Consider the following 15171-nt stretch of genomic DNA (forward strand, 5'->3'; position numbering starts at 1 on the left):
GCCAGATGTGGTGGCGCACACCTGTAATCCCAGCTACTTGGAAGGCTGAGGCAGGAGAATCACTTGAACCCGAGAGGTGGAGGTTGTAGTGAGTGAGATCACGCCATTGCACTCCAGCCTGGGCAGCAAGAGGGAAACTCCGTCTCCAAAAAAAAAGAGTATCTATTCAGTCTTCAAATTTCTATTAAGGGCCATCTATTTGCCAGATACTGTACAAGTCTCTGGAAGCAGAGAAGTAAACAAAATAATTACAACAGACTGGGCAGGGTAGCTTACACCTATACTCCCAGCACTTGGGGAGGCCCAGGTGGAAGGATCACTTGAGCCCAGGAGTTTGAGACCAGCCTGGCCAATACAGTGAAACCCCATCACTACTAAAAATACAAAAATTAGGCCTGGCGCGGTGGCTCATGCCTGTAATCCCAGCACTTTGGGATGCCGAGACAGGTAGATCACGAGGTCAGGAGTTCAAGACCAGCCTGGCCAAGATAGTGAAACCCTGTTTTACTAAAAATACAAAAAAATTAGCCAGGCATGGTGGTGGGCACCTGTAATCCCAGCTACTCGGGAGGCTGAGGCAAAGAATTGCTTGAACCTGGGAGGCGGAGGTTGCAGTGAGCTGAAATAGTGCCACTGCACGCCATCCTGTACGACACGGTGAAACTCTGTCTCAAAAAAACATAAAACTAAAACTAAAATAAAATAAAATAAAAATACAAGTAAAAATAAAAATACAAAAATTAGCCAGGTGTGGCGGCGAATGCCTGTAGTCCCAGCTACTCGGGAGACTGAGGCAGAAGAATCGCTTGAACCCAGCAGGCAGAGATTGCAGTGAGCCGAGATCACGCCACTGCACTCCAGCTTGGGCGACAGAGTGAGACTGTCTCAAAAAAAAAAAAGAAAAAAAAGAAAAAGAAAGGATCTCACTGTGTTGCCCAGGCTGATCTCCAACTCCTGGGCTCAAGCCTTGGCCTACCAAAGCACTGAGATTACAGGCATAAGCTACTGTGCCCAGCCCCAGTAGGATTTCTTGTAGAAACAAGCAAGTTCTTTCTAAAATGTACATGGAAAGGCAAAGGAAGTAGAACAGTGAAAGGGATTTTGAAAAAGAATGAAGTCGAAAGAACTGTGCTATCCAATTGTGAGACTCAATATAACACTACAGTAATTAAGCCAATGTGTTATTAGTGAAGAAACAGACACATATAGTAAGAGAACGAAATAGAGAGCCAGAAATACACCCATGAAAATATGGCCAATTCACTTCTGATAAAAATGTAAAAAAAAATGAATGGAGGAAGGATAATTTTTTTCTTTTCTTTTTTTTTTTTTTTTTTTTTGAGATGGAATTTCATTCTTGTTGCCCAGGCTGGAGTGCAGTGGTGCGATCTTGGCTCACTGCAACCTCTGCCTCCCGGGTTCAAGCGATTCTCCTGCCTCAGACTCCCGAGTAGCTGGGATTACGGGTGTGCGCTACCACTCCTGGCTAATTTTTTGTATTTTTAGTAGAAACGGGGTTTCACCATGTTGGCTAGGTTGGTCTTGAACTCCTGACCTCAGGTGATCCACCCGCCTCAGCCTCCCAAAGTGCTGGGATTACAGGTGTAAGCCACTGCACTTGGCCACAAAGCAAACGTTTTTAATTTAATGAGATCCAATTTATCCATTTTCTCATCTAAGAACTCTACTTATCCCAGGTTCCAAAGATTTTCTCTTTAAAAACAGGATAGTTTGTTAACCAGTTGGATTGAAAAACTGGGGATCTATATGCAAAGGAAGTGTGCCTCCACCAAAACATGACACCTCACCTCACACGATAACCAACTTAAAATGCCTCCTAGGTTTAAATGTAAAACTCTGAAACTTATAGAAAAAGAGAAAAGTTTCCCAAAGAGAAAATCATTGGAACCTGGGATAAGTAAAGAGTTCTTAGATGAGAAAATCGGTAAATTGGATCTCATTAAATTAAAAACGTTCACTCTGTAGCCAGGCTCGGTGGCTCACGCATGTAATCCCAGCACTTTGGGAGGCCAAGGCGGGTGGATCACGAGGTCAAGAGTGCAAGGCCAGCCTAGCCAAGATGTTGAAACCCTGTCTCTACTAAAAATACAAAAATTAGCCAGGCGTGGTGCCAGGTGCCTATAATCCCAGCTACTCAGGAGGCTGAGGCAGGAGAATTGCTTGAACCCGGGCAGCAGAGGTTGCAGTGAGCTGAGATCACACCACTGCACTCCAGCCTGGGTGTCAGAGTGAGACTCCACCTCAAAAAAAAAAAAAAGCCCAAAAAACTTTTGCTTTGCAGAAGACATATAAAGGTAGTGAAAAGTCTGGGGACAGTGGCTCATGCTTGTAATCCCAACACTTTAGGATGTCAAGACAGGAGATTCACTTGAGCCCAGGAGTTCAAGACCAGCCTGGGCAATATAGTGAGATGTTGTCTCTACTATTTTTTTTTTTTTTTTTTTTTTTTTTTTTGAGACGGAGTCTCGCTCTGTCGCACAGGCTGGAGTGCAGTGGCGCTATCTCGGCTCACTGCAAGCTCCGCCTCCCGGGTTCACGCCATTCTCCTGCCTCAGCCTCTCCGAGTAGCTGGGACTACAGGCGCCCGCCACCACGCCCGGCTAATTTTTTGTATTTTTAGTAGAGACGGGGTTTCACCGTGGTCTCGATCTCCTGACCTTGTGATCCGCCCACCTCGGCCTCCCAAAGTGCTGGGATTACAAGCGTGAGCCACCGCGCCCAGCCCGTCTCTACTATTTAAAAAAGAGAGAGAGAATGAGTGAAAAGATGGCTAGGCACAGAGACTCACACCTGTCATCTCAGCACTGTGGAAGGCCGAGGCAGGAGAATCACTATCACTGAGCTCAGAAGTTTGAGAACAGCCTGGGCAACACAGCAAGATTCCATTTCTACAAAATAAAATTTTTTAAAATTAGCCAGGTATGGTGGCACATGCCTGTAGTCCAACTTATTCAGAAGGCTGAGGCAGGAAGATCACTTGAGCCCAGGAGCTGAGGCTGTGGTAAGCCACGATTGCACTATTGCACTCCAGCCTTGGCAACAAAGCGAGACCCTGTCTCTCAAAAAAAAAAAAAAAAAAAAAAAAAGATTAAGAGAAAAAAAAGACATGGCTGGGCACAGAGGATCACACCTGTAATCCCTACATTTTGGGAGGCCAAGGTCTGTGGATTGCTTGAGGACAGGAGTTCCAGACTAGCTTGGGCAACATGGCAAAACCTGCCTCTACTAAAATATAAAAAATTAGCCAGGTGTGGCAGCGCATGCCTGTAATTCTAGCTACTGGGGAGGCTGAGTCAGGAGAATCGCTTGAACCTGGGAGGCAGAGGTTGCAGTGAGCCAAGATCACACCACTGCAAGTATGGGCAACAGAGTGAGACTCTGTCTCAAAAAAAAAAAAAAAGAGAGAGGTGAGACGATGAGCTACAGACTAGGATAAAATATTTGCTATCATATATCTAACAGGGAACTTATATCCACAATATATAAGCTACATTCAAAATTCAATAGGATAAAATATTTGCTATCATATATCTGACAATTTATATCCACAATTTATAACCAACATGCAAAATTCAATAGTAATCAGTGTAATGTGTAATAAAACACAGAACCCAGCCAGGTGCAGTGACTCATGCCTGTAATCCCAGCACTTTGAGAGGCAGGGTGGCACATGCCTATAGTTGTGGCTACTCGGGAGGCTGAGGAAGGAGAATTGCTTGAACCGGGAGGTAGAGGTTGCAGTGAACTGAGATCGCGCCACTGCCCTCCAGCCTGGGCAACAGAGCAAATCACTGTCTTGGAATGAATGAATGAATAAATAAATAAATAAATAAATAGATAAAACATACAAGCAAACTTTAAAATGGGCAAAGAGTTTAAAAGGCACTTCACTTAAGTGAACAGTAAGTGCATGAAAAGATACTCAATATCATTATCCATTAAGGGAATGCAAATTAAACCACAGTGAGATATTACGAACCTATTAGAATGGCTCAAATAAAAAATACTGGCAATATCAAGTGCTGGTGAGGGTGCAAAATAAACAGAACTCTCCTACATTGTTGGTGAAAACACAAAATTGTTCAGCCAGTCTGGAAAATAGTTAAATAGTTTGGTGGTTTCTTATAAAACTAAACACATTTACCACGTAGCCAGAATTTTTTTTTTTTTTTTTTGAGACAGAGTCTTGCTCTGTCGCCCAGGCTGGAGTGCAGTGGCGTGATCTTGGCTCACTGCAACCTCTGCCTCGTAGGTTCAAGCGATTCTCCTGCCTTACCATCCTGAGTAGCTGGGATTACGGGCACCTGCCACCAGGCCTGGCTAATTTTTGTATTTTTAGGGAAGGCGGGGTTTTGCCATGTTGGCCAGGCTGGTCTCGAACTCCCAACCTCAGGTGATCTGGCCGCCTCGGCCTCTCAGAGTGTTGGGATTATAGACATGAGCCATCGCACCCAGCCTCCATAGCCTTGAAATTCTATTCCTTGCCGGGCGCGGTGGCTCACGCCTGTAATCCCAGCACTTTGGGAGGCCGAGGTGGGCGGATCACGAGGTCAGGAGTTCGAGACCAGCCTGGCCAAGATGGTGAAACCCCGTCTCTACTAAAAATACAAAAAATTAGCCGGGCGTGGTGGCGGGCGCCTGTAGTCCCAGCTACTTGGGAGACTGAGGCAGGAGAATGGCGTGAACCCGGGAGGCGGAGCTTGCAGTGAGCCAAGATCGCGCCACTGCACTCCAGCCTGGGCGACAGAGCGAGACTCTGTCTCAAAAAAAAAAACAAAAAACCAGAAATTCTATTCCTGGGCATTTGCTCTAAAACAGAGTTTATCAGCCTCTGTAATATTGTAATTTTGGGACAAGTAATTGTTTGTTTTAGGGGTGCTATGATTTGAATGTTTACATACCCTTAATTCATGTTGAAACCTAATCACCAATGTGACAGTATATAGAGGTGGTGCCTTTAAAGGTGATTACATCATAAGAATAGAGCCATTATGAATGAGATTCATGCCCTTATAAAAGCGGCCCATAGGAACCCATTCATCCCCTCCACCAGGTGTGAAGACCCAGTGAGAAGATGCTATCTATGAAATTAAAGATACTTCAGCAGACACTTAACCAACCAGCACCTTGATCTTGGACTTCCTAGCCTCCAGATGCAGTGAGCTGTGATTGTGCCACTGCATTCCAGCCTGGGCAGCAGAGCGAGACCCTGTCTCAAAAAAAAAAAAAAAAAAAAATATATATATATATATATATATATATATATAAAGTTCAAGAACTTTTACATTCACTCCAGTACTTTTGGGAAAATAATTTTCTACGATATAAGTAACTTTGAAACATGCACATTTGTGACTTGATGAATTGATTAGCAAATTGAGACTATCTTTTCCCCAATTCCTGTTGGGAAATCACTCAAACGTCGGAAGCAAGAGCATTTTTCATAATTGCCTCATCTTCCTTTCCGCATGGTGAAGCTTTAGATACAGAATGTAGTGAGGAGGCTGGGCGTGGTGGCTCACACCTGTAATCCCAGCACTTTGGGAGGCCGAGGCCGGTGGATCACCTGAGGTCAGGAATTCGAGGTCAGCCTGGCTAACATGGTGAAATCCTGTCTCTACTAAAAATACAAAATTAGGCCGGGCGCAGTGGCTCACACCTGTAATCCCAGCACTTTGGGAGGCCGAGGCGGGCGAATCACAAGGTCAGGAGATTGAGACCATTCTGGCTAACATGATGAAACTCTGTCTCTACTAAAAATACAAAAAAAAAAAATTAGCCAGTCATGGTGTCGGGCACCTGTAGTCCCAGCTACTCGGGAGGCTGAGGCAGGAGAATGGCGTGAACCTGGGAGGCGGAGGTTGCAGTGAGCTAAGATCGTGCCACTGCACTCCAGCCTGGGAGACAGAGCGTGAGACCCCATCTCAAAAAAAAAAAAAAAAAAAAAAATTAGCCAGGCGAGGAGGCACATGCCTGTAATCCCAGCTACTTGGGAGGCTGAGGCAGGAGAATCGTTTGAACCTGGGAGGTGGAAGTTGCAGTGAGCCGAGATCATGCCACTGCACTCCAGCCTGGGTGAAAGGGTGAGACCCTATCTTAAAAAAAAAAAAAAAAAAAAAAAAAAATGTGGTGAGGAAATTGACTTTGGGAAGGAGCCAAAGCCCTATGAGGTGGTTGTGCACTATGACATTAATGCACTGCTGTTTATCACAGTCATCCTCTGTAATATTTCCCGTCTGGGGGACAGAAAGCCTCTGATTAAATGTGAAAAGCGAATTCCTGCCATGACTCAAGGTGACTGTCCGTCTCTTTGAATGCAGAATGCAGTTCTACATGTCATGCTGCTTCTTTTGCTTTGACTTTCTAATGCACACTTCCTCTTTTTTTTTTTTTTTTCCGAGATGTAGTCTTGCTGTGTCGCCCAGGCTGGAGTGCAGTGGCACGATCTCGGCTCACTGCAACCCCCACCTCCTGGGTTCAGGTGATTCTCCTTCCCCAGCCTCCCAAGTAGCTGAGATTACAGGCACCTGCCACCACACCCAGCTAATTTGTGTATTTTTAGTAGAGATGGGGTTTCACCATATTGGCCAGGCTGGTCTCGAACTCCTGACCTAGTGATCCACCAGCCTCGGCCTCCCAAAGTGCACGGATTGCTGGCATGAGCCACCGCGCCCAGCCTAATACACATTTTCTTTCCCTGACTTGGGCTGTCATTTAGATGCAAATGCAACTGCACAACACAGGGAACTTTCCAGTAGGGAGTAACCACTGTGATTTGGGGTCCTGGAAAAGTCCCTTTATGATCATGCAGCCTTGGTCAGATTCCTTTTTTTTTTTTTGAGATGGAGTTTCACTCTTCTTGCCCAGGCTGAAGTGCAATGGCACGATCTCGGCTCACCACAAACTCCGCCTTCCAGGTTAAAGCGATTCTCCTGCCTCAGCCTCCTGAGTAGCTGGGATTACAGGCACCTGCCACCACGCCCCGCTAATTTTGTATTTTTAGTAGAGACGGGGTTTTTCATGTTGGTCAGGCTGGTCTCAAACTCCCAACCTCAAGTGATCTGCCCGCCTCGGCCTCCCAAAGTGCTGGGGTTATAGGTGTGTGAGCCACCGTGCTCGGCTTTTTTTTTTTTTTTTTTGAGACAGGTCTTGCTCTGTCACCCAGCCTAAAGTGCAGCGGTGAGATCACAGCTCAGTGCAGCCTCCACCTCCAGGGCTCGAGCAGTCGTCCCTCCACAGCCTTCCGAGTAGCTGAGACTACAAGTATACATCACCGTGCTCGGCAACTTTTGTTTTTTTTTTTTTTTTTTTTTTCAGAGAGGGGGTCTCACTATGTTTCCCAGGCTGCTCTTGAACTCCTGGGCTTAAGCGATCCTCCCGCCTAGGCCTCCCAAAGTGCTGGGATTACAGGCATGAGCCACCATGCCCAGCCCATTTTATTTTACTTTAATAGCAGCTTTAAGATAGAATTCATATACCGTAAAGATAACTCTTTGTTTTGTTTTTGGTTTTGAGACAGGTCTCACTCTGTTGCCCATGCTAGAGTGCGGTGGCACAATCATAGTTCAGTGCCACCTCTACCTCCTGGGCTCAAGCAATACTCCCACCTCAGCCTCCTGAGTAGCTGGGAGCAATGGTGCGTGCCACCACGCCTGGTTAATATTTTAATTTTTTTGTAGAGGTGGGGTCTCCCTTTTTTACTGAGGCTGGTCTCAAACTCCTGGCCTCAAGGGACCCTTCTGCCTCAGCCTCCCAAAGTGTTGAGATTACAGGCATGAGCCACCACACCCAGCAAGATCACTCTCTTAAAGTGTATGACTGGGTGGGGTGGCTCAGTCCTTCCAGCACTTTAGGAGTCTGAGGCAGCCAGATCCCTTGAGCCCAGGAGTTCAAGACCAGCCGAGGCAACATGGCAAATCCCTGTCTCTACCAAGAAAAATACAAAAATTAGCCAAGCACATTGATACATGCCTGTAGTCCCAGTTACTCAGGGGAGGCTGAGGTGGGAGAATCGCTTGAGCCCAGGAGGCGGAGGCAGCAGTGAGCAAAGATCACGCCACTGCACTCCAGCCTGGGCAATTAGAGCCAAACCCTGTCTCAAAAATAAAAAAAATATAAATAAATAAATAAATAAATAAATAAAGTACATAATTAGGATAATTAGGTGATTTTTAGCATATTCATAGACTCATGCATCAATCATCGTTAACTAATTCCACAACATTTCCATTACTCCCAAAATAAACCTTGTCCCCACTAGCAGTCAGTCTCCATTTCCCCTCCTCCAGCCCTCCTGACAACCACTAACCTACTTTCCTCCTCTGTGGATTTGCCTATTCTGGACATTTCATATAAGTGGAATCATACAGTAGCATACAGTAGGTGGCCTTTTGTGTCTGGCTTCTTTCACTTCACATAATGATTTCAAGGTTCATCCATGCTGTAGCGTGAATCAGTACTTCAAACCTTCATACAGCTGAATAATAGTCTGTTCTACGGATATACCAAATTTTGTTCACGTATTCATCAGTTCATGGACATCTGGGTGATTTTCACTTTCTAGCTATTATGAATAATGCTGTTATGAACATTCATGTACAAGTCTTTATGGGAACAAGTTTTCTATGTGTATATATATATATATTTGTTTGAGATGGAGTCTTGCTCTGTTGCCCAGGCTGTAGTGCAGTGGCACAATCTCCGCTCACGGCAACCTCTGCCTCCCAGGTTCAAGCAATTCTTGTGCCTTAGCCTCCAAAGTAGCTGGGATTACAGGCACATGCCACCATACCTGGCTAATTTTTGTATTTTTAGTAGAGATAGGATTTCACCATTTTGCCCAGGCTGGTCTCGAACTCCTGACCTCAAGTGATTTGGCTGTCTCAGCCTCCCAGAGTGCTGGGATCACAGGCGTGAGCCACTGCACCCGGCCCAGAACTCATTATTTTAGAAGGATCCCAGCATTCATCCATTCATGAGCTCAGAGTCTTCATGACCTAATCACCTCTTAAAAATCTCACCTCTCAACACTGTTGCACTGGGGATTCAGTTTCCAATGCGTGAACTTTGGGGGACACATTCAAACCACAGCACTGCCTGAGGCCTCAATTCTACCCTCCCAGCCTATGGCACTTTGGCCAAAAGCCTCTCTGTTTCTCCTATTAACTTTTAGGAGAATTTCTAATTTTAGTAAATAATAATGCCCAGCATGCTCACTTTGCCGAGAGCTCTCCTGGGCTGGCTATAATGTCAAGGCCTGTTCGTATTTCCGTTTTCAGTCATTTATTCCCTTCCTCGCTGGACCTATTTTTAAAATTTACCAAATCAAACAAAAGCAGTTTCAGAAAAACAGCTGGCCACATCACAGTTTGGTTCAGTTCTACAGAAAGTCTGACTGTGTGAAAGCTCTTTAAAAAAGAAAGCGGCTGGGCGCAGTGGCTCACACCCGTAATCCCAGCACTTTGGGAGGCCAACCAGGCGCATCATGAGGTCAGGAGTTTGAGACCCACCTGGCCAACGCAGTGAAACCACGTCTCTACTAGAAATACAAAAAATTAACTGGGTGTGGTGGTGGGCACCTGTAATCCCAGCTACTTTGGAGGCTGAGGCAGGAGAATCGCTCGAACCCAGGAGGTGGAGGTTGCAGTGAGCCAAGATCGTACCACTGCACTCCAGCCTGGGCAACAGTGCAAGACTCCAGCTCAAAAAAAAAAAAAAAAAAAGAAAGGTTCCCACCAGTTTAGCCTTTCCAGTCGATGAGAGCTGCCAACCTTATTAAGTAGTGAGAGCTTTGGTGAGAGCGCTGAGTCAATAGGAAGGTAGTTACAATATTTAAATTCAAATTCTTCTCACATATGGGGTTTTTTTTTTTAGCAGCTAATAGATATTCCCTTTACCCTGCACTTGATTCCCCAAATCTAATGTGTGATAATAAAACTATGAATATATGAATAATTTGCACACATTAAATTTTGGAATTGCTCTGAAAAGTGTTACCAAGCATTGTTAATATTTTTTTTGGAAACTTCCTGATTAAGAGGTTTTCGGAAATGGAGAGCATCAGTTTGGAGCTATGATTAAAACGAATTCCTTTATTTCTGTGTTTAAGATTCTGTCGATGGTGCAGATGACATGATTTTAATGTAAATGTGAGCCTACTTTTAAGTCTTTCACTTAATGTGTTTTCATTGTGAATCTAATGATATGCAAACTCAAGCTTTCAAAATAGATGTCTCTTCCACGTTTCAACAGGCGGAAATGCTAAGCAAACTCTGGTTTTTTTTCATTATTTTAACAGTTATTGGAAAAGTCCGCTTTGGACATGTGATTTTTCTAACACTTATTGCCATCCTCACAAAGGATTCATTTTTTATAGCCTTGGGTCTAGCTTCAATACAAAACAAATGCTGACCTAAATAATGAAAGCTTGCATTCACAGGGCCTTGGGAGATTCTGGGTGCTGTGCTGTGTGTTTTGCAATGATTCTCAGCTGATCTTCTCATCAACCCGTTAAGGTATATTATTACTCCCATGCCACAAATACGAGTAGGCTAAGGCTGACGCTAAGAAGTTACAGCTCTTGCCCAAGGTCCAATAGCAAGAATAGGGCAACGGGGCCAGGCGCGGTGGCTCACACCTGTAATCCCGGCACTTTGGGAGGCTGAGGCCGGAGGATCAGATGAGCCCAGGAGTTCAAGACCAGCCGGACAACTTAGTGAGACCTCATCTCTACTAAAAAAAAATTTTAAAAATTACCCAGGCGTGGTGGCAGACACCTGTAGTCCCAGTAACTCAGGAGGCTGAGGCAGGCAGATTGCTTGAGCCTAAAAATTTGAGACAGCAGTGAGCTATGACTGTGCCACTGCACTCCAGCCTCGGTGACAGAGACCATGTCTAAAAAAAAAAAAAAAAAAGAGTAGGGCAACAGGTAAAAAGTAAAGAGTTTAAAGTAGAAAAGTGAGATTAGATTTGTGCTAAAAAGAGGGGAAAGGATAGATGAAAAGCTGTTACAATAATTCAGAGGGAGCAACGGACAGGATTTAGAGTGATGAACTCAAGACAAGCTAAAGTTGATTAAATGGTATAGTGGACTAGATGTGAAGGAACTGATTCACCCAAAAAAATTTAGGCCAGGCGTGGTGGCTCATGCCTCTAATCTCAGCACTTTGGGAGGCCAAGGAGGGCAGATCACTGGAGGTCAGGAGATGGAGACCAGCCTGGCCAACATGGTGACACCCCGTCTCTACTAAAAATACAAAACTTAGCCGGGCGTGGTGGCATATGCCTGTAGTCCCAGCTACTCGGGAGGCTGAGGCATGAGAATTGCTTAAACCCGAGAGGCGGAGGCTGCAGTGAGCTGAGATCACACCACTGCACTCCAGCCTGGGTGACAGAGCGAGACTCCATCTCAAAAAAGAAAAAAAAGTTAGACAGGTGTGGTGGCACATACCTGTAATCCCAGCCACTTGGGAGGCTGAGGCAGGAGAATTGCTTGAACCCCAAGCGGTGGAGGCTACAGTAAGCTGAGATCGCACCAATGCCCCCCAGCCTTGGCGACAGAGCGAGACTCCATCTCAAAAGAAGAATAATAATTAATTAATTAATTAAAAATGAAAATAATAGCCATCTTGGCAACAATTGGTGCTGCCTAAATGAGGAGGCAGGGCCAGCTGTGGAGCTCTCCTGGGGGCCTGGGCAGCAGGGTACCTGTCCTCCACCCCTAGTGCCTGGTCCCCCGGGGGTGAAGCCAACTAAGCATGGAGACTGAGAGCCTGCCAAGAGCAAGAGAGGTTTTCAGGGGGCCTCGAGAAGCCTGGTTCCAATGCCAGCATGAGCATCTGGTTCTCAGTCAGTGTCCCTCCTGGGCATTCTACAGGAGATCGTTTCTTTTCTTTTTTCTTTTCTTTTCTTTTCTTTTGAGACAGAGTCTCACTCTGTTCCCCAGGCTGGAGTGCAGTGGCGCGATCTCAGCTCACTGCAACCTCGGCCTCCTGGGTTCAAGCGATTCTCCTGCCTCAGCCTCCCACGTAGCTAGGACTACAGGTGCCTGGCACCACGCCCGGCTAATTTTTGTATTTTTAATAGAGATGGGGTTTCACCATGTTGGCCAGGCTGGTCTCAAACTCCTGACCTCAGGTGATCTGCCCGCCTCAGCCTCCCAAAGTGCTGAAATTACAGGCGTGGGCCACTGCGACCGGCAAGAGATCATTTCTCATCCAGATGGCTATTGAGAGCAGGACTCCAGAGCGTGTTCATTTTTTAGTGCAATGTGCAAATCAGGCCTTGAACCCACCCTGTGGGCTTTCCACTAAGAGCTAACAGAGCCAGGTTCAAGGCCTGGTTCTCCCACTTACAGGGCTTGAGCAATTCGCTTTCCCTCCCTGAGTCTTGGTGACCTGTGCTGTGAAATAGAGAGAGACACCTACGACCTGCTGTCAGAGCCCATCAAGGTAAGATCACAAGAGGGAGGTGCCCATCAACATGGGTCTTGTTCATGGAAGAGGGGCAGAGGAAAGATTCAGGCATGATTAATGACTGGCGGCAATTTCCTGCCTGCCTTTGGAATGAATCAAAAATAAGTGAAAACGTGCGGCTGAGGCAAAGCATTTGAGTCTGTGGGGACTCTGCAGTGGACCAGAGGAGGCCTGGGGCTGGCTGAGTCATCTAAGTGGGTGATCGGTTTTTTCCTGTTTGCAAAACGAGAGTCAGGTTCCAGAGGGGATACATGGAGTGGGATTAAACGTTTCCCTCCAAGCATCCTCCCAGTGGAAGGCTTCCCAAGCAGTAGCATTGGGTAACTTTCCACTGCCACTATCTGAAAGAACTGGGAGGAGGAATGGCAAGTTTGTTTTTTCTTTTTTTTTTTTTTGAGACAGAATCTCACTCTGTCACCCAGGCTGGAGTCCAGTGGTGTGATCTCGGCTCACTGCAACCTCCGCCTCTCGGGTTCAAGCAGTTCTCCTGCCTCAGCCTCCCAAGTGGCTAGCTGGGAATAAAGGGGCGTGCCACCACACCTGGCTATTTTTTTTTTTTCGTATTTTTAGTAGAGACAGGGTTTTACCATGTTGGCCAGGGTGGTCTTGATCTTCTGACCTCATGATCCACCTGCCTTAGCCTGCCAAAGTGCTGGGATTACAGGCGTGAGCCACCACGCCTGGCCAGAATGGCAAATTTCTTATCCAAAGATAGCGTCTGTCTAAATCCCGAAAACTTTTTTTTTTTTTGAGACAGAGTTTCATTCGTTCACCTAGGCTAGAGTACAGTGGTACCATCTGGGTTCACTGCAAACCCCGCCTCCCAGGTTCAAGTGATTCTCATGCCTCACCCTCCAGAGTAGCTGCGATTACAGGCATGTGCCACCACGGCCAGCTAATTTTTGTATTTTTAGTAGAGATGGGGTTTCACCATGTTGGCCAGGCTGGTTTCAGACTCCTGGTTTCAATCCACCATGCTGGGATTATAGGTGTGAGCCACCACGTGCCCAGCCTAAATTCTGAAATCTTTGTAGATGAAATGAATTACTTCAAAATAATACAGGAAAGGCAGATGTAGGTACGTGTATAGATTATACCAGGTCAGCCTGACTTGATAGGTGATGGATATGTGAGGGATTTTTTTTTAATCAATAAAAGTTTGTTGTTTTTAAATAGCAAAAAGTTTTTGTTTTTTTTTTTGAGACAGAGTCTCGCTCTGTTGCCCAGGCTAGAGTGTGGTGGTGCCATCTCGGCTCACTGCAAGCTCTGCCTCCCGGGTTCACACCATTCTCCTGCCTCAGCCTCCCGAGTAGGTGGGATTACAGGCTCCCGCCACCACACCTGGCTAATTTTTTGTATTTTTAGTAGAGATGAGGTTTCACCGTGTTAGCCAGGATGGTCTCAATCTCCTTACCTCGTGATCCTACCGCCTCGGCCTCCCAAAGTGCTGGGATTACAGGCCACCACAGCCAGCCCTGTAAAAAGTTATTTTATTTTATTTTTTTTGAGACGGAGTCTTGCTCTGTCGCCCAGGCTGGAGTGCACTGGCGCGATCTCGGCTCCCTGCAAGCTCCGCCTCCCGGGTTCACGCCATTCTCCTGCCTCAGCCTCTCCGAGTAGCTGGGACTACAGGGGCCCGCCACCACGCCTGGCTAATTTTTTTGTATTTTTAGTAGAGACGGGGTTTCAACGTGGTCTCGATCTCCTGACCTCGTGATCCGCCCGCCTTGGCCTCCCAAAGTGCTGGGATTACAAGCGTGAGCCACCGCGCCCTGCCAAAGTTATTTTAAATATAATATCCAATACTCAATATATATCCAGTCTTTTTTCTTTGTAAAAAAATTTTTATTTCTCAATTATACCTAAAAGAGTCTTTTTAAAGTTAACATTCTTTTTTTTTTCTTTTTTCTTTCTTTCTTTTTTTTTTTTTTAAGAGACAGAGTCTTACTCTGTCACCCAGGCTGGAGTGCAGTGGTGCAATCATAACTCACTGTAACCTTAAACTCCTGGGTTGAAGTGATTCTTCTGCCTCAGTCTCCCCAGCAGCTGGGATTATAGGCTTGCAACCACAACCGGCTAATTTTTTTTTAGAGATGGGGTCTCCCGATATTGCCCAGGCTGGTCTCGAACTTCTGGTCTCAAGTGATCCTCCCACCTCAGTCTCCCAAACTGTTGGGATTACAGGCATTAGCCACCATGCCCGGCCTAAAATTAATATTTTTTAACCAAGCAATTCCACGTTTAGGAATTTTGCATGAAAGAGATACAAAGCAGATTACTAGAAAGAGCTGGGTGGTTTTTAATTGCAAAAAAAAACGGAAATAACCAAAATGCCTATTAATAAAAGACTGCTTAAAAATTATAGTATGCCTGTTCAATAGAATGCTAGGCACTGTTTACCAAAAAAAGAAGATATGAGGCTGGGCATGGTGGCTCATGCCTGTAATCCCAGGACTTTGGGAGGCCAAGGCGGGCGAATCACTTGAGGTCAGGAGTTGGAGACCAGCCTGGCCAACATGGTGAAATCCCGTCTCTACTAAAAATACAAAAATTAGCCAGGCTTAGTGTGCGCCTGTAATCCCAGCCACTCGGGAGGTTGAGGCAGGAGAATCGTGCCACTGCATTCCGGCCCAGACCACAGAGCAAGGCTCCGTCTCAAAAAAAAAAAAAAATTAAA

The sequence above is a fragment of the Symphalangus syndactylus genome, chromosome 18 (genome assembly GCF_028878055.3).
Source record: "Symphalangus syndactylus isolate Jambi chromosome 18, NHGRI_mSymSyn1-v2.1_pri, whole genome shotgun sequence".
Taxonomy (NCBI): Eukaryota; Metazoa; Chordata; class Mammalia; order Primates; family Hylobatidae; genus Symphalangus; species Symphalangus syndactylus.